Source organism: Mirounga angustirostris, unplaced genomic scaffold (assembly GCF_029215605.1).
Source record: "Mirounga angustirostris isolate CCGP_5_RB_7025 unplaced genomic scaffold, mMirAng1.0.hap1 SCAF_13, whole genome shotgun sequence".
NCBI classification, from domain to species: domain Eukaryota; kingdom Metazoa; phylum Chordata; class Mammalia; order Carnivora; family Phocidae; genus Mirounga; species Mirounga angustirostris.
This window is the reverse complement of record NW_026991721.1, coordinates 42,137,548-42,157,173: the sequence shown is the minus strand read 5'-3', so window position 1 is coordinate 42,157,173 and position 19,626 is coordinate 42,137,548. Positions and strand designations below refer to the sequence as shown.

Sequence of the window (19,626 nt, the reverse complement as noted above, 5' to 3'; positions counted from 1 at the left end):
TGAGAAGAGAAGCAAGAAAGCAGTGAACATTTAAGGGTACACGAAGGGAGAGGAATCAGTGAAGGAGACAGAGGGAGGATTTGTAGGGTTTGGAAGGATGGAAATGACAGGATGGTATACACACACACACACACACACACACACACACACACTGGAATATTATTCAGTCATAAAAAAGAACGAACTCCTGCCATTTGCAACAACATTGATGGATGGAGCTAGAGACTATAATGCTAAGCAAAATATGTCAGAGAAAGACAAATGCCATATGATCTCACTCATTCATAGAATTTAAGAAACAAAACAAATGAGCAAAGGGAAGAAAAAAGAGAGAGAGACAAACCAAGAAACAGATTCTTAACTATAGAGAACAAACTGATGGTTGTCAGAAGGGAGGCGGGCGAGGGGATGGGTGAAACAGGTGATGGGGATTAAGGAGCGCACTTGCTGTAATGAGCATGGGTGATGTATGGAGGTGTTGAATCATTATATTGTACACCTGAAACTAATATAACACTGTATGTTAACTATAATGGGATTAAAATTAAAAGCTTCATTAAAAAAAAAAAAGAAATGACACCAGGAAAGAGGCATTTCCTGGAAATTAACAGCAAACAAAATTTTTTAAATGAGGGAGTGGTCATTAGTGTCAAAGGGTAGAAAAAGGTGAAGTAAGTTGAAGACAGATGTAAAAACCATGCAAAACCAAAAGATAGAAGCCTGGAAGGAGAAATGAAATACACAAACACTAACCAGAGTTACTACTCTAGGGAATTATGGGAGTTTTTTAATACTCTTTTTTATGGTTGCCATCTAAATATTCCCAGCCCAATCCAACGAGTGTGTACTAAATTTGAACAATGAGTGAGAATACCTGGGGAAATTGTGGGAGTTATTGGAATAGGGGACTTCCACTTTCAGCCAGGATGGAGTAGCAGACACTGGATTTAACCTCCTGTCTAAAACAATTTATAAAACCCGGCAAAAGGGGCGCCTGGGTGGCTCAGTCGTTAAGCGTCTGCCTTCGGCTCAGGTCGTGATCCCAGGGTCCTGGGATCGAGCCCCACATCAGGCTCCCTGCTCATTGGGAAGCCTGCTTCTCCCTCTCCCACTCCCCCTGCTTGTGTTCCCTCTCTCACTGTCTCTCTCTGTCAAATAAATCAATAAAATCTTAAAAAAAAAAGAACAGGCAAAAGTATATGAAATAACTGCTTTCAGATCTTGGGCAATAGGCAGCACAGGGCGCAGATCCCAGAAAAGTGGGAGAAAAAATACGATGTGTCCAAGTTCTGTAGCACATTACTGTCTGGAGAGAATTTCCAGGCTGCAGTGCGTGGAGGGGCAACCTAGGCAGAACTGGCAGATTCCCTGTGTTGAACAGACAGAGGTAACTGGTTGTTCAGGGAGATAGAGATGGCTAGAATTCACAGGGCAGAGTACCAGACAGGACAGAGTTGCACAGAGAGAACTCTGGAGGTCCACAGAAAATCCTCTTGAAGGCTTCAACCGAGTCCTGGTAATTGTATGCATTTGAAGAAGCTGCTTGAGGCTGGGGAAAGAGTACTTGAAAGAAGCAGGTGGAACAATTCTTGGAGCTCACACAAGGTTGGAAAGAGTTTATATTCCCAACAACCAGAGTGAAGGGACCTCATAATGTGCTGGGCATGGGGAGAGTACCATACCCAAAAGCATATGGCCTCATAATGGAGTCAAATTACCCCTAAACTAGACCCTTGCTCCTAAAGCAACCTCAAAAGGATCAAACTCTTTCCAAGTAAGTTGACTCAATCCTAGAACAAAGCTCCAAATAATAAAGGAATAAAAAAGTCCATTGCTCAGCCATGTAAAGTTCACAACGTCTGGCATCAAATCAAACTCACCAGACAAGCAAAGAAGCAGGAAGATCCATAATGGGAAGAAAAATCAATCTATAGAAACAGACTCCTAATAGCACTGACGCTAGAATTAGAAGACAAGAAAAATAAAACAGAGACTATAAATATATTTCATATGTTTAAGAAGACAGAGGAAAGCAGGAACACGGCCCACTTTTCATCTCTGAATTTTCCCCTTAGTTTCTGGGAGACTTCTTCAATTTTAACTTCCAATCTTCCTATTGAATTTTTCATTTCTTTATTATGGTTTTCATTTTCTACAGGCTCTGTTTTGACTCTGCATGTTCCTTTATTTAAAAATAGCAAGGAAAGACCTTCTCTTGTCTCTTTGAGTATATTAATGATAGTGATTTAGAGATTTTCCTTTTCCTGCATTATCTTTCTTTCCTCCAAATTACTTTTATCTGCTTGTTTGTTTGGTCTTTTCTTTCTTGTTACAAGTTTTACTCAGATGTCTGTTAATCTTTGCTCTTGTTGAAGAAGGGACACTAAACATTGATTAGAAGCATTGAGCACATGGGCAAAGTTTGTTGGTTTGGAATTTCACTGTGGAATGATCTCTGGCCATTTGTTAAAGAACCCCCTGAAGTCAGTATGTTCTATATATTTCCTGTTTGGTTGATTAGATCCTCCAAAAAATGTTTAAGTCATGTCTGGAGGATAGATGCCTGGCTGCTTGTATTCTGGGATCCAGGAAGGGGAAGAGGGCTGGGAGGTCTCGGCATTCAGCCTTTAGTAGACATATAGTTATTAGTCCATAGATGGGCCATTTATCCCTTAATAAAGGGATTCTCTCTTTTTCTATTTTTTTAATTTTTAATTTTAATTTTAATTTTTTTTTTAAGTAGCCTCCACGGCGTGGAGCCCAATGCAGGGCTTGAACTCTCAACTCTGAGATCCAGACCTGAGCTGATATCAAGAGCCGGACACTTTACCAACTGAGCCAACCAGGCACACCTCTCTTGTTTATTCTTTCTAGAGAATAACCCTTCAGTCTTCTGCTGGAGTAGAGAAGGGATAGTCACTCAGGGGAATAAAATATGAAGGACAGTAAAAATCTATTTCTTAAACAGTGTTCACTAGATTTTCCTGAATTTAGTTTCCATCTTCTTTGTCCTCAGTTCCTAAGCTTTTTTGACAATTCCGTAGTATAGATCAGATTGGTTCTCTGCTTTTCCCTCTTTATGTATAAGATTTTGTTTCTTAGATCTGCCAAGTCAGTTACTTGTCCATCTGCTTTCCAGATTCCAAAATTTTATTGCTCCTGTCTCCTCTCTTTTCTCCCCTATCCTGGTGAATCCCTGCTTCTCTAAATCCTTTTACTGTGGTTTTAATGGGTTTTCAGGAAGGAGCAAAATTATATGTATGCATTCAATCCACCATCTTTAACTGAAAGCTCTTGAACACTTTGTGTTAATTCATGGATGCAACTCCGAAGGTTTGGACTATTGTCCCCATTTTATGTGTTAGAGGGGAAATAACTTGATTATCCAAGATCACACAGCCAGAAGAAACTCAAGTCTGTCTAAGCACTATTTATATATACAAATATATATATATCAGAAGTTGCAAACCGGAAATCTGCAGATGCACACAGCCCATAGAGATTTTTGTTTGGCCCCAGAGGGTTGTAAACTCAGGAAATTTGACATAAAGATCAAGTGTTTGGCTTTGCTTAGGAAATCCAGAGATCTAGCAACAGTGCACTTGCATTCCTGAAGGACAAAACCAACTGGAATGGAGTTGCATCTGCTTGCTTTAAATGTAGGACCCTCTCTCTAGTTTGCCACAGTTCCCAGCATGCTCTATGGCCTTACACCTGCTTGCAACACTCATAGGTCACCTACGTGGCCCCTGTTTTCATTCGCACATGACATAAATTTTTAAGAAGAAAATGAGTCGTCTTATACACACTGTTTTTAAAACGTAATTGTAGTAGGGGTGCCTGGGTGGCTCAGTTGTTAAGCATCTGCCTTTGGCTCAGGTCATGATCCCAGGGTCCTGGGATCGAGCCCCGCATCAGGCTCCTTGCTCTGCGGGAAGCCTGCTTCTCCCTCTCCCACTCCCCCTGCTTGTGTTCCCTCTCTTGCTGTGTCTCTCGCTGTCAAATAAATAAAAAAAAAATCTTAAAAAAAAAAAAGTAATTGTAGTAATTATTTCTTGTGTCTGTTTATCTGTTCCACTCACAGCCATTCCTTTTACTGTCCCAGTGAATCAGATACACAAGCAGAGGCCTCCTGCAATCAGGTCCTTGCCATTCGATCCTGTTCCCCTCACCCAGAGCTGACTAATGCAAGGGGAGACACCTAATCCTCACGGAGACAATGGATACTCTCTCCTGGGAGTTTGAAACTTGGAATAGAGACTCCTGAGGCTAGGAGTCACTAGAGTTGAGTCATACTAACAGCAGCATTCTAGAGAGAAGTCCCATGAGTTCCTACTACCAAACTTCCCAGGGCTGTCCTCATTCCTTCCCTACCAGGCTTTAGTTATTCAGTAATTCACTGGAGTTTATGAACTACTCCCCAGTATCCTTCCAATAAATTCCTCACATACACACATTTTCTTTTGCTTAAGCCAGAGTTGTGCATTCATTTCTTATAAACCCATCTCCCCCTTTCCTTATTAATGCTGCTACTCCTTTCCAAGCTTTATAAAAACAACACCATTAACGATTTTAAATTAAAGCAGGTTTATTGTGGGGCGCCTGGGTGGTTCAGTCGGTTAAGCGACTGCCTTCGGCTCAGGTCACGATCCCAGGGTCCTGGGATGGAGCCCCGCATCAGGCTCCCTGCTCAGCGGGGAGCCTGCTTCTCCCTCTCCCTCTGCCTGCCTCTCTGCCTACTTGTTCTCTCTCTCTAGCTCTCTGTCAAATAAATAAATAAAATCTTTTTTTAAAAAGCAGGTTTATTGAGATATAATTTACATGCCATACAATTCACCCATTTAATGTATATAATTTAATGGTTTTTAGTATATTCAGAGTTGGGCAACCATCATCACAATCAATTTTAGAACATTTCCATCACTCCAAAAGAAATCTTACACCCATTGGCAGTCAATTCCTATTTCCTCTCAATCCCCTCCCCACCTCAGCCCTAGGCAACCACGAATCTACTTTGTCTCTATAGATATACCTATTCTGGACCTTTCATATGAATGGAAGCATGCAATCTGTGGTCTTTTGTGACTGGTTTCTTTCAGTTAGCATAATGTTGTCAAGGTTCATCCAAGTCATACCACTTATCAGGACTTTATTTCTTTTCATTGCAGAATAATATTCCATTGCATGGGTATGCCATATTTTGCTTATCATGTTGATGGACATTTAGGTTATTTCCACTCTTTAGCTATTAATAATGTTGCTGTGAATATTCATGTACACATTTTTGTGTGGATGTGTTTTCATTTCTCTTGGACTTACACCTAGGAGTGGAGTCACTGGGTCATACGGTGACGTGATGTTTCACCTTTTGAGGAACTTCCAGACTGTTTTCCAAACCCACAGCACCATTTTACATTCCCACCAGCAGTGTACGAGGACTCCAGTTTCTCCACATCCTTAACACTTGTTATGATCTGTCTTTTTGATCAAGGATATCGTAGTGGGTGTGAAGTGGTATCTCATTGTGGTTTTGTTTTGCATTTCCTTGATGTTTAATGATGTTGGACATCTTTTCATGTGCTGATTGGCCATTTGTATATCTTTTTTGGAGAAATGTCTATTTAGATCCTTTGCCCATTTTTTAACTGGGTAATTTGTCTTTTTATTTATTGAGTGTAAGAGTTTTTTATATTTTCTGGATAGAAGTACCTTATCAGATGTATGATTTGTAAGTTTCCTAATATTCTGTGGGCTGTCTTTTCACTCTCTTGATGGTGACCCTTGAAGCACAAAAGTTTTAAGTTTTGATGAAATCCAACTTATCTATTTTTTTCATTTGTGACCATTAACATTTTGATGTACATTCCTCCAGATATTTCCTATGTATTTTAACAAATATGATACAATGTATACCAGCTCACTGTTTTATAGACTTAATAAATTGTGAACAACTTCAATGACTGCACATCATCATTATCGTCTTCATATTATTATTGCATGAACTTACCATAACCTGTTTAAGTCATCACCTAGAGATGGACATTTAGATCATTTCCAAAATTTTGCTCTTATAAACAGTCCTTATGCCAGCATCTTTGCACACATGTCTAAATTACTTGACAGGAGAAACCGGGACCGAAACATGTGACAGGTGCAGGGAACAGCATGATGAAGGTCAAAGAGGAGAAGGAGCTCATCAAGGCTGTACTGAGTAATGTGTAGGCTGTGTAAAGGAGAATAGGACAAGGTAAATCACTGAGGATCTCAAATGTCAGTTTAATAAGCTTTGATTCTGGAAGCCATAGAAGTCTTTTAAATGGGGGTTTGACTTGATAAAAGCCATTTGATTCTACTTTGATAGAGTGAGAGAAATGTATCAAATAGGTCATAAAAAAACAAGGGGAAATCAAATTAGGTGATTTAGCAATAGAAGAATTGTAGTGGCATTTGCCTGAGTAAAATGTCAATAGAGAGGATTCTGAGGACTAAAAGGAGGTCAGAAATAATGTAATTCTTTTTTAAAAAGTGCACAGAGGGGAGGAAGTAGAGACTAAATGTGTTAGTTAGGCTAGGCTATGCCGTAGTAATGAACAACCGCCCAAACCTCCATGACTTAACACAGCAAAAATTCACGTGTTGGGGGACTGCTGTACACAGTCACCGAGCAACTTACAGTGATGGGGGCTCCATCATCTTTAAGTTGTAACTTTGGAAGACAAAACCCCCTTCACAATTACCTCAGCCATTGAAGAGATCATGGGACGGTCACATGCCAGCTACCCTATGCTTTGGTCCAAAGTGAGATGCTAGTCACTTCGGCCTGTCTAACGTCAAAGGAGCCAGGAAATATGCAGAGTCCATGGACTATCTGGGGAGCACCACTCTCCCTGACGTTGGGAGAGTAGGCTATATAAAAATTGTTATAAACGGAAGGAAAGAGATGAAGTAGTAGCTAGGGTGATAGGAGGTGAGTGGGTTTTGATTTTTGTTTGTCTGAATGGAAGACCACTGAGTGTGTGTACAAGACAAGGAGTGAATAAGCAATGCAGCATGGTATTGGTCCTAGAGAAGGTGGAAGAGGGAAGGATGGGCCTCAGAAAGGAGGATGGTCTTCTTTCTCTGAGATGGGCAGGAAGGAAGTGAAGGAAGTGCAGTTAGGTAAATGTGTGGGTGTAGAGGCAGGAAACTGAGGATGTTCACAGCTGATATTTTTAGTTTCCTAAGAAGTAGGAAGCAAGTCAATTGCCAAACATGGTGGTAGTGGTGGTGGTGGTGGTGGGAGGGATCAGAAGTGAGTTATGGGCCTTTTGGAGTTTAAAGAAGATTCTCCAATCTGTCTCCACGAAGCCATCAGTCATTGAATAGACAGACAACAGCTTATCTGGTTGACTTATTCAACTTTTCCAATGTACTACAAATGGGTTGACCCTTTTTAAAAGACAGGGCAAATCAGATGATGCCATCCTCTGCATAAAACTGGTTCAAAATCCTTAAAGTGCCCCCAAGATCTGGCTCATGTTGACTTCTCCAACCTTGCCCTCAGTGCCCTCTATACCCTGTCACAGGACCGCCTTTCATTTCCTTCCTCCTGCCTGCCCTAGGACCTTCACAGAGACTCTTTCCTCCACCTCGAAAGCCCTTCCACTCCACCACCACGGCTCTCACTTAGCAATCTGAACCCTTCCTTTAGGCCTGAAATTAAGAGTCAGTGTCTCAGGGGGGGCCTTCTCTGACCCAGCGGACTAGGGTAGTAGGTCTTCCTACTGTGTGCTGTTACCATACTTGGGATTATTCCCTTTACAGTGCTCTTCACAACTGTGATTCCATGTCCGCACTCAGTGGACAGGCCTCTCTCCCCCGTGAAGGCAGGCACTGTGTCCACAGACCGGTTTCTGTACTGTGTTTAACGTGTAGCACATTGACTGGCATAGAACAGTTGATAAATATTTGTCCAACGGATGGAGGGGTGAATCAGTTTCGTCAGTCAATGAATTTGTACCTCTTGTGCAGAGATGACCAAGATGGCAATGGCTATGAGGGCCCAGTCAAGGATGACCACAGAGTTGCTTTCAAGCCAGTCTGCATGGTTGTGTTCAGCTGCCCAAGCGTAGAGGGGGAGAAGGCAGAGGTTGGATGGATACAAAGTTTAAACTTTTCAGAATGGGTGTGGCAGAAAGAGGATGATGCTGGTTTTCGTGCTGCCCTAAAGGTCGAGGCCAATGGGGAAGGAAGAGAAATCATAAGGGGAGTGATGGACTTGGAAGAAAACAGTGAGGCCGAAGGCCTGGTGCTAACCAGGGTGTCCAGGAGCAGGCCCAGCGGAGTGAAAGAGTGAGAGAGCTGAGAGCCAGGGGATGACGTCAGAGATGCAGTGCGCCAGGCCTCAAGATCTCTCAGGTGGAGTAGTGGTTCCAGGTCCTGAGAAGGTCCAAGGTATAGCCGTTGGTCTGAGGCAAGGGTTACTGTTGCTGCCGACATGAAGGAACAAAGAGACCAGGCTGGTAAATGGATCCACACAGTGAGGACTCCTGGGTGATGGCAGGACTTGAAGTGGAGAAGACTCTAGGGACCAAGGCAGTCAAACAACAGCTCCCACAAAGATAGTGTGGAAGGTGGCATGTGCCTCAGGGACAGGCCCGCCCGTCATGCCCCTCCATTCTTGGCTCACTCATTCAAGAGTCAAGACCCCAGGACAAGGGTCTGATGGGTTGAGCTAGATAGCATAAGCCCCAAAGGGGAAGTAAACTTGCATGTGGTAGAAGTGTAGGGGTAGGTTAGCATCGACAGGGAATGGCAGGACAGCCAAGGGAGGCCCCAGGGGAATATGTGAGCAGAGGCAGCTTCTAGTCACGAGGTTGGAAGAGAATATAGAAACGTGGCCTTGGGCGCCTGGGTGGCTCAGTTGGTTAAGCGACTGCCTTCGGCTCAGGTCATGATCCTGGAGTCCCTGGATCGGGTCCCGCATCGGGCTCCCTGCTCGGCAGGAAGCCTGCTTCTCCCTCTCCCACTCCCCCTGCTTGTGTTCCCTCTCTTGCTGTGCCTCTCTCTGTTAAATAAATAAATAAAATCTTAAAAAAAAAAAAAAAGAAAGAAACGTGGCCTTGAGGGACAGCCAAGTTTCCATTAGGCAGGAGGTGAAGGCAGTAATCTGCCATGAACTTAAAGTTCATAATGGAGAGGTTTCTGTTTGCTTGTTTTATAATGGATCAAGGGTGTTCCAGCAGTGGAAGTAACAATATGGAATAGAGAGAAGACAGGCTCTGAGTCAGAGGTCAGAGTTCCATTTCTGGCCCCCTCACTTACTTGCTGAGCAACCTTAACCAATCACTTCACCTCTCTGAGCTCAGTTTTCCCATCTGTGAAATGATAAAGTGGTAACTGGCTCAGTGTGAGGATCAAATAGATAATAGATGCAAAACTGCATCATGAACTCGAAAGTGTTGTCCACATGTGAATTCTTATTATCATTACTGCACAGTGAGCGAATGGTAGCATTTAGACAGAAGTTGTTAACGCTTGACTCCAAGTTTAGAACAGTCCTGGGACAAAGGCATGCAAATGCCATCTCCACTTTACAGGTTCATTTATTCAAGAAACCTTACTGCATGCTAACCCCACGTCGGTTACTGAGCTGGGCAATGGGATGATAGGAAGCTGAGTCAGACACAGTCCCTAGCTCTGGAGTTCACAGTCTAACAGAGGAGACCAACAATGTAATGTGCTAAGCTGTGCCATGTGGTATCATAGTGGAATAGAGTGTTGTGTGAGCATGGGGAAAAGAACAATTAGGGAGAGCCTGAGCCAGCTTCGTAATGGAAGATGAAGCCCAAGAAGAGGAGAGATATTCCACTCCCAGGGAGTGAGTGGTAGAGACCCAACTACATAGAACCCAGGGCCATAGACATGCGAGTATGTGCCACCTCCCCAGTGCTCTTTGGACAAAAGGAAAAGAAGCCTCTTTGGTCCCACACAGAAGCTTATTCTCTTTGCTTCTATTAAGGGCCTGGCTGCCATGGGAACAACACTTGCTCAGTCTCTTTGGTTGCTGTCAACAACTTACTGTCAGGGTGCAAATGCACAGCTCAGAGACCCTAGATATGAGGCATCCTGCTTCAGTCTCTGCTTCCTAGCCTTTTCCCCACTGTCTGGTGATGCCCGTTATTGGCTGCCAGCCCTGCCTTATGTGGAAACCAATGGCAGCTCAGTGGGTCAATGCGTGAGCAACTTCCCCAGGAAACCAGCAGAGCTTTAAAGGAATCATTACTTGTCACACAGCCCATTATCATGTCACATCTGAAAGAGGTTGCTGGAGGGCCCGCCCCCATCTCCTTTTCCCCCTCACTATTTCCTTCAATAACAGTAAGGAAAAACAGATCCTAGCTGGCTCCCTTCTTCCTCAATGCCCTCGGGTCCCAAGCACTGACACTTCCCTTCTCCCTTTTTTAAAGGGCATTGGTGGGGACCCACCTTATTCCTGGGAACTTGGCCGCCCAGGGCTGGGCCTTATTCCTATTTAACAGCCAACAATAATAAAAACCATATTATAGATGGGTATACCCATTTTATAGATGAACCTCAGAGAAGGTAAGAGATGAGGGGCTCGGGGTGGGGGAGCCACCTTGGAGGGGCAGCAGAACATGAGACTGGACTGTAGCCTGAGGCAAGAGAATAAAGACTGTCAGCTTAGGTTGTCCAGCACCCACCTCTCCCTTCCTAATTGCACCCTGATTTCTGTACATGCTACGTACCATCTTGGGTGTGGACGTCCAGATGCCTTTCTCCCACTGGGGTCACTGAAGGGCTACGGGGTTCTAACCTGTGAGGTTTAAGGGAATATGAGAAGTTATCTCCGTGTTGGGGCTCGCACTATGCCTAGCCCACAGCAGATGTGTAGGAAACGTCATTTCTGCTTCAGCACTGTTACTTATTACCCGTGTTGAGGTAAGTAAGTCACTTAGCTATTCTTTACCTCAGAAAGGATGTAAAATCACCAGTGTTCTTAACATGTATTAACTGCTGTGGTAGATCACCGGCATGACAAATTAAAGTAACATGGAAGCAGACACTGACTTGTTGATATAGAAGTTTATATCATTGAATAAGAAAGTCATATTGTGATATTTTGATTAAAAAAGTATATATATGTATAAATGAATACATATCTGAAATGACATATACCAAAATGATAACCAGTATTTACCCGTATTTATTTTTGGATGGTTTGTGGATAATTTTTAAATTTTGCCTTACTTCCATTTTCCATCTTCATGAGCAGACATTACTTAGTAGTGATTAAGTTTTAAGTGAAAAAAGGCCATACTTACCAGAGAACCAAGGATTCTGACTTGATTTCAGTCAGGGTCAAATGCAAGGGGAAGGGCAAGGCGGCCAGGCTCCATGCAACAGCGATGGGGTCAGAAGAGCAGTTACAGAATTCTTCTGGACGGCATACATCGAGTTTAAAGGAAGGTCCAAGGCTGTGGCTATCTACAGAATCCAACCCTCCAGGGAAGCTGGAGGTCAAAGCTCAGAGAGTAATGTTTATCTGCTCCCTAACTTTCCTACTGCATCTTCTACCACTTTATCCCTCTGTCAAGAAAAGGAGAAAGAATCCCAGCCATTCTGTTCCTCAAATATGCCAAACTCATTTCCACCTCAGGGCCTTGTTCCTGTCTCACTTCCCTGTCAACCCTGTTACCCTCTATCTGATACCAGCACTATCTGTCCCATTAGCCTATTTAGTTCCTGCATAGCACTCACCCACTCTGAAAATATTTGATTGTTGTCATAAAAATATAAGCTCTAGAGTGTAAAGATTTTGTCTGTCTTGTTCACCATATACATGCTGGGACAAGAATGGTGCTTGCAATAAGCTCAATAAGAAAAAAAAAACCCCACTGAATTAATGCACCGTCAGAACTCCTCATAAGGGAAAATGTTCAGCAGGGAAACTGAGGCAGAAATCCAGTTGTGCTATTGAGACCCGGGAGTGTGGAGGGTCGGCAATTGTGACTTCATCTTTTGGGTTGGATTCAGAGTCATGAATATAAGGAAATGAATACTAATACTTTTTTTTTCCTTTTGCAAAAAGCAGTTATCACATTAAAAAAAAAAAAAAAGGTGATGACACCACCAGGGGAGCATGACACAGTCTGTATGGATGAGTTTATTGGAAAGGCTAAATGAGTAACTTCCTGAATGATGTGGAAAGTGATTAGACTTGTGGCATTCTGGAAAAACTTGACACAAATTGTGCACTAAAGCAATTCCATGGAATCAAGTTTGATTATTTAAATGGTCACTAGTTTAAAAGGTTTTGGCTTGAAGTTATTATGACAGCTGAACATTTCTGACACTCAAATCCCCGGTATGCAGCTCTTAACTCAGCTTTTCTGGGCCACAAGAAAGCTGCTAACTAGGGTTCTATGCCAAGCCTTCTGTGAACAAGTAGGGAAAATGAGAAAGGGTGGGGGGGGTGGCGGTTGAGACTAACTTTTATTCAACACCTTGTACATGCCACACCCTCACAAGGCGTGACTTCTCTCATTTAGTAACACGGCAAGGCAGGCATTGTTTCTATTTTCCAGATGGGAAAAATAAAAGAAGGCTAAAACGGACTGACTAGGCCAAGATCACTGTTCATCAATTACAGAGAAAAATCTGATTCTGGGTTTGACTCCAAAGCCTGTATACTTTATACTCCTGTCTCCCCAGAATTCCTGGAAATCCCCTTGATGAAATGTATTGCTCGTCTTAAAAAAGGTGGTGGTGGGGGAGGGGGCAATGATATGGCCAAAAAGGAGGCAGGAAGTAACAGGAAAAATGTCAAAAACTACTAGGTTGAATCATATGAAATTTCTGATATTTGATTTTTTTTTTTTGGCCATAAAAGAGGCAATTTCATATCACTCAACCTCATGGTATTTGTTCTGTGGATGAAAATCATTATAAAAATACTATTAAATACAGATTATGTTTCATGTCATTTCAGTAACCTTTTAAGCCAGGAAGGGTAAGGATAATTGTTCCCATTTTCTACATGAGGAAAAGCCGACTTGACAACCCCGCCCACTTATCAGAGCACCATCTACCCTTAGGGGAGCCTGTAATGGTGTTGGTTTCTTTTTTTAAAGGCTTCTACCTGTCCTCCCTCTCTGCCCCCCCACCATGTCCCACCCTCCACATCACCTCCTGTCAAAATAACTCTGACTTCTACAACACATTCCCAACTGTTCTCCCACACCCCCTATCTATTCTCCCAACTGTAGCCAGAGGTTTCTCTGAATGCAAATCTGACTGTTTCATTCATCTGCTTAAAATCCTTAGTAGTTCTTCACCCCTACAAGATAAGGTTCAAATGCCTCAGCCTGTCCCTCATGATCTGACCCTTGTCCACCATCCCTGGCCTCACCATCTGCCATTGCCCCCAACGTGCCCCATGCCGAGTAAACCCGTCTCTCTTGTGCCATGCCCCCTGTGATTTTACCCAAACTGTTCTGTGGCTGGACAGGCTTTGCCATCCCTTCTCTCCCACCCTCATCTGACATTCAGCAGGCAAATCTCTGCTTTTCAAGGATGAGTTCCAATGTCACCTCTCTGTGAAACCATGCCTGACTTTCTTCTGTTACCAGTTTTCTGTGCTCTCTCAGCAGAAATTTCTCATTTTTCTAATGTAAGACTTACTAAAACCAGTGCTCTGATGAGGTATTTATGTGTTGTCATTAAAACATGCACCAAAGTGTATCTTAACCGTGGTGACTTCAGGACATACCATGGCACTAGACGTATAGCAGGTATTATCAATCAGAACGCAAGGGCCCTAGGAAGTCCCCGTCCTATGCCTCAGGTTAGGGAATAAGGGAAGAATCTTACAGGCTGAGTGCCAAAAACCAGAGCATATTCTTCCAGGGCTTTTCCAGAGGTCATTATATTGAAGGCATAAGCCAGGTGGATCTGTACTTCCATTACCAAGGCTTATTTTCATTAAGGCACATGGTTCCTAGGAGTATATGATCTATATGAATTACATAAGAACATTTGGATTTTATATTTCACACAGACACCTAGGCCAGTGGTGGAGCACCTAGAAATCAAGTTACCCTGTGCTGACCCCATGACAGTAACACATTCAATTCAGTTTGATGAACAAGGAGCAGCTTACTAGCAAAAAATGTATGTATGCAATATTAAACCAGCAGGGGAACAAGTGGGCCACAAGACAAGCTATTAGACCAAGAACACTCAGCTAGCCAAATAATCCCATAAGGCTTCCTTATTACTTTTTAAATTAGGTAGCAGGTATTAACGTATTAAAAACGTTTATGGAGAAAAAAATGTACCATTGACAAAACTCTTTCTACCAACTTTTCTTGGACCTAAGAAAAAGACCACCATTATTTGATGTTAGCTGTGGGAACATACTGGTCTAGCCTGTGGAATCCTAGTGTCCTAGCAGAGTTTGAAAACCATGTTCTCAACTGTCATACCTTCACTCAAGGCATGAGTAACATGCCTTTACTCAAAGCACAGGGTCATTGAAAAAAAAGTCTGACCTTAAACAACTTCCTAGAGAAAATTTTGATTATGATTAATTCAGTTTACTTTTTAATGTTGTTGGGCTTTAAGGAATGGTTTACATAGCTTAGCAGAGTTTAGTTAATTTTCCCAGACTCCTTGAGCCAGATAGGCGTTCTCCCCCTGCCTTGGCTGGTGAAGTCCTGTATGGTGATTCAGTCCCCACCCTCTTAGAAGAGAACATAGTGCTTACTTAGAAGGGGATGCCAGCTCTCTGGGTGGGCCCAGAAGAAGCTGAGCTTTCAGCCACTTAGAAGCCCAAGAGATCAAGATCACAGATCTAAAAATCCACAAGAGCTGGACTCAGGGACTCTGGCCAATGAAGTATCTTAGCCACACCCAGGGTCCTGAGTGGGTAGACGGCATGTATTTTTAAGATGTATTAGTGATAGGACAGATGTGATTTTGGTTTCCAATTCACTTGATAGGCAGTGTATCTATAATATATCCTGATTCATCTGAATGCAGGAAACATTCTTACAGAGCAGTATCTTTTTTTCCCCAGCTAACATTATTTCATAGACATGTCAATGGTGTGATTTAATCCACACCCTGTTATCTTTATAGCTCCAGGCCTCATTCATTTGGTCACTCAGTAAGAATTTATTGAGCATCTACTATCTAGTGATTATTCTGATACACACTATATATAATTTACACCATTTGCTCGTTAATACTCATTTTGGGGTATCCCAATTGTTTTCATTATTGAAAATACTATTATTAAAATCTTTGGACTTCTTCTTTTTTTCAGGTAGGTCTCTCAAAATACTATTACCAGGGAAGAGTCTGAATAGGTCAAGGAATTGTATAGCTACTGTCGTATGTGGTCAAGATTAAAGTGGAGGCTTTAATTATAGAATTATATGTAAAATTTATGGTTAGGCCACTGCAGGACACTAGGCTAAAGATGACAAGAGTCTAAATTGGGGCAATGGTTGTAGGAGTGGGAAAAAACAAAGATGGAGAAAAGTACTGAGGAAGGAAGAACATGGGACTTGGTGCCTCATGAGATACAGGGGGTGAAGGAAGAGGTAAGGTGACCACTGGGTTTTGAGCATAAGTGACCAGACAGAAAACACAGTAGAGGAACAAGTTTGAGGGGCAAGAGATGTTCATTTCACAATGTTAATTTTAAGTTGCCTGTAGGTAATATCCAGGAGATATCCCAGTTGATTATATAATTTGTTGAAGAGGTAGCTGTAAAAACACAAGGCTTTTTAGTATGAATTTTTTCAGCTGGGAATGCTGAAGGTCAGCTAACTGGATTATTCATTTTACAGATAAGGAGGTAGGCCACACAGATATATCTCTACTTTCAGAAAATTACATAGAAAATTGAGATTAGATTTAAAAAGACTCATTCAGGACTATCTCAGCCCACCATGCTGCATTCCACTGGTAAATCTTGCTGGTTTTACAATTATTCAAAAAGACATACAGAGTCGTTTTCTCAGAATCCCAGTTATACACAGAAGCCCAGATAAAAGGCACAAATCCCACTTGCATTCTTTTGTCACTGCATAACTGACTTCTTAATCAAAGAGATCCTGCCATTAGCGAGGTGGAGAAAATAAAGAGAAAATGGTCAGACTGCCAGAAATGACTTGATCAGTGAGTGACTCTATCACGTTGTTACTGTAACCTGGCTGCACATATCTCTGTGCTCAATTTTTAAAGAACTAGTCATTCTGAAAGCAAATAAAACCAGCACATTCACCACAGGTCATTTATCATATGAGGTATATGGGTGTGACAGTCACATTAGCTGTGGTAACAACATTGATAAGCAGAAGTGCCAAGAGCTAATTAAAAAATTGATAGGACAAAGAAAAGTCATAAAGTTGAGGGCCAATGATACCTCACTTAAAGAATTCTTGAGAAATGAAGATTCTTTTTAAGTTACTGCTGTTAAAAAAACAAAAGCAATCAAGTATAGAATTAGGACCTAAATTCAGAGGGAGGTATGAAGAGAGTGAGAGTAGGTTTCCATCTTCTCTGCAGGTGTAAGGAAGAAAGGGGAATGGGGAAAGAAATGTAATCAAGATAAAAAGCTTCTGCACAGCAAAGGAAACAGTCAACAAAACAAAGAGGCAACCCACAGAATGGGAGAAGATATTTGCAAATGACACTACAGATAAAGGGCTGGTATCCAAAATCTATAAAGAACTTCTCAAACTCAACACCCAAAAAACAAATAATCAAGTCAAAAAGTGGGCAGAAGAGATGAACAGACACTTCTCTGAAGAAGACATACAAATGGCTAACAGACACATGAAAAAATGTTCATCATCATTAGCCATCAGGGAAATCCAAATCAAAGCCACATTGAGATACCACCTTACACCAGTTAGAATGTCAAAAATGGACAGGGAAAGAAACAACAAATGTTGGAGAGGTTGTGGAGAAAGGGGAACCCTCTTACACTGTTGGTGGGAACGCAAGGTGGTGCAGCCACTTTGGAAAACAGTGTGGAGGCTCCTCAAAAATTTAAAAATAGAGCTACCCCATGACCCAGCAATTGCACTCCTGGGTATTTACCCCAAAGACACAGAGGTAGTGAAAAGAAGGGCCATATGCACCCCAATGTTCATAGCAGCAATGTCCGCAAGAGCCAAACTGTGGAAAGAGCCGAGATGCCCTTCAACAGACGAATGGATAAAGAAGATGTGGTCCATATATACAATGGAATATTACTCAGCCATCAGAAAAGATGAATACCCAACTTTTACATCAACATGGATGGGACTGGAGGAGATTATGCTAAGTGAAATAAGTCAAGCAGAGAAAGTCAATTATCATATGGTTTCACTTATTTGTGGAACATAAGGAATATCATGGAGGACATTAGGAGAAGGAAGGGAAAAATGGAGGGGGGGGGAATTGGAGGGAGAGATGAACCATGAGAGACTACGGACCTGAGAAACAAACAGGGTTTTAGAGGGGAGGGGGTAGGGGGGATTGGTTAGCTCGGTGATGGGTATTAAGGAGGGCACGTACTGCATGGAGCACTAGGTGTTATATGAAAACAATGGATCGTGGATCACCACATCAAAAACCAATGATGTATTGTATGGTGACTAACGTAATAAAATTAAAAATTAAAAAAAAAAAGAAAAAAAAAAAGACTTCCCGATGAGCATGTGCTCGGTGCGAAATATCCACAATTGACACATTATTTAATTTCATCCTCCCTCAACTCTGTGACATAGACATTATAAGCACCTTACAACTGAGGAAACTGAGGCACAAAGAGAGTAGGCAGTGGTGGCAGGGTGTGACTAGCCGTAGGGACTTACTGTCTGACACCCTGGCTTTATATCTGGGGTCAAGTCTTCCTATTAGGCCTTTATTAATAGTGTAACTTACCCTCTCCTAAGATTGTAATCACCTATAAATGATGATATTAACAGTACTTCCTCAGAGCCACTGGGAGGATTATGTACGTCATGGAAAGAGCACGGACTGTTATGCCCGGCACAAATAAGCACTCCATGAACCAGCTATTCATCATTGCCTAAGACCACCCAGCAAGTAAGTAGAATACAGGGTTCCACATTTTTCTGATTCTAAGCTGAACGAAACTCAACTAAACTGTACTGTACCTACTGTGCTGTAACCTGGTCCCACCTTTAGGCTCCTGAGATCCTGGGGGTGGAGAGCGAAGCTCAGGGGCAGAGACAAGGAACAGTAATGGTGTGTGGAGAGTATGGGTGATGGCAGCTAAGACATGCAGCTGATAGGCCTGACCCTACTTTGAGGACAGTATTTAGAATTGTTAAAAGAAAGTATAATCTTAAACTAAATCTTGATTTAATTAAGGGAAAGGCTATAAATTATTAGCTAAAGAACATTTACCAATGTGGAAGGAAAAAGTCACCAGGAAAATACTTACTTTACCCAATATATAGCACAGTTACTTCACTTCTGATACTATTTAGTTTCTTTTAAATTTTTTTTTAAAGATTTTATTTGTCAGAGAGAGAGAGAGCGCACACACAAGCAGGGGGAGTGGGAGAGGGAGAAGCAGGCCTCCCGCGGAGCAGGGAGCCCGATGCGGGGCTCGATCCCAGAACCCTGGGATCATGACCTGAGCCGAAGGCAGACGCTTAATGACTGAACCACCCAGGCACCCCGATACTATTTAGTTTCTAAAACATGGTGGCTCTCTTGTCTTTTTAGGTATTGTGAAAGGAGTTTTACCACCTTATTATTTATAAATCATGTAGGAAAGTTCCTCACAGATAGCAGAATAGCACTAGTATAATCTCCTGGCTAATAGAAAAATTACCTTGTTTTTCCTTCTTACAAAAACAACTTTAAACTCCAATCACTTCTAATCCCAAATCAAAGTAACTTCTTTCCTAGGAGCTCTAAGAGCTCCCTCTAGTGTCATGATAGCGAAATACAAGGGCCATTTAATTCTAAGATTTACAGGTTTATTCATTCAATACCTTTATAGTATTAAGCCCTCACTTGGTGTCAGATACTATGTTTATTCTCTTACCACACATCATGGTCCTAATTATATGATATCCTTAATATAAGCAACCACAACCTTTAAATATGTATTATATCCTAATTAAAAGAGTACAGTGTAAAACAGCTTCTGTAAGCTATCCAATTCAGTTTACATTTATTAATTGCACAAAGCTAAAGAAAATGCTAATGAAGTCAACAGCTTAATGTAGTATAGATATCTGACATCTGTGTTAATTTCTTTCTCTCTGTTTCCTTATTTATGAATTTAAGAAAATGGCAACGTGAGCCATCTGTCCCACCAACAACAGCTGGAGTATGTTAGGCAATTTTCTGAGAGTATCAAGAGAGAGATTCTAGATGTAGATGTTGAGACATAATTCCTTGAGATTTTAAATGCAACACTGGTTGCTTGTGAATATAAAACCAAAATCTTTAACATGCTAAGTCACTTTTCCTGTCCTATAATACCATCTATAGGTATTCTATGAAAACGGATTCCCTGGCCAAGTAAGATGAAGATATACTGGGTTAGGGGCGCCTGGGTGGCTCAGTCGTTAAGCGTCTGCCTTC

General features: G+C 42.0%; 1 long non-coding RNA gene across 1 annotated transcript; it reads right to left on the bottom strand.

The window, feature by feature from the left end:
- Positions 1-4,714: 4,714 nt before the first annotated feature.
- On the bottom strand, positions 4,715-18,701 carry LOC123858025 (uncharacterized). The gene is made up of 3 exons (XR_010406932.1): positions 11,325-18,701; positions 10,749-10,816; positions 4,715-8,468 (listed from the first exon to the last, which is right to left on the bottom strand). It is a non-coding gene; the product is annotated as an uncharacterized LOC123858025 (long non-coding RNA).
- Positions 18,702-19,626: the final 925 nt, after the last annotated feature.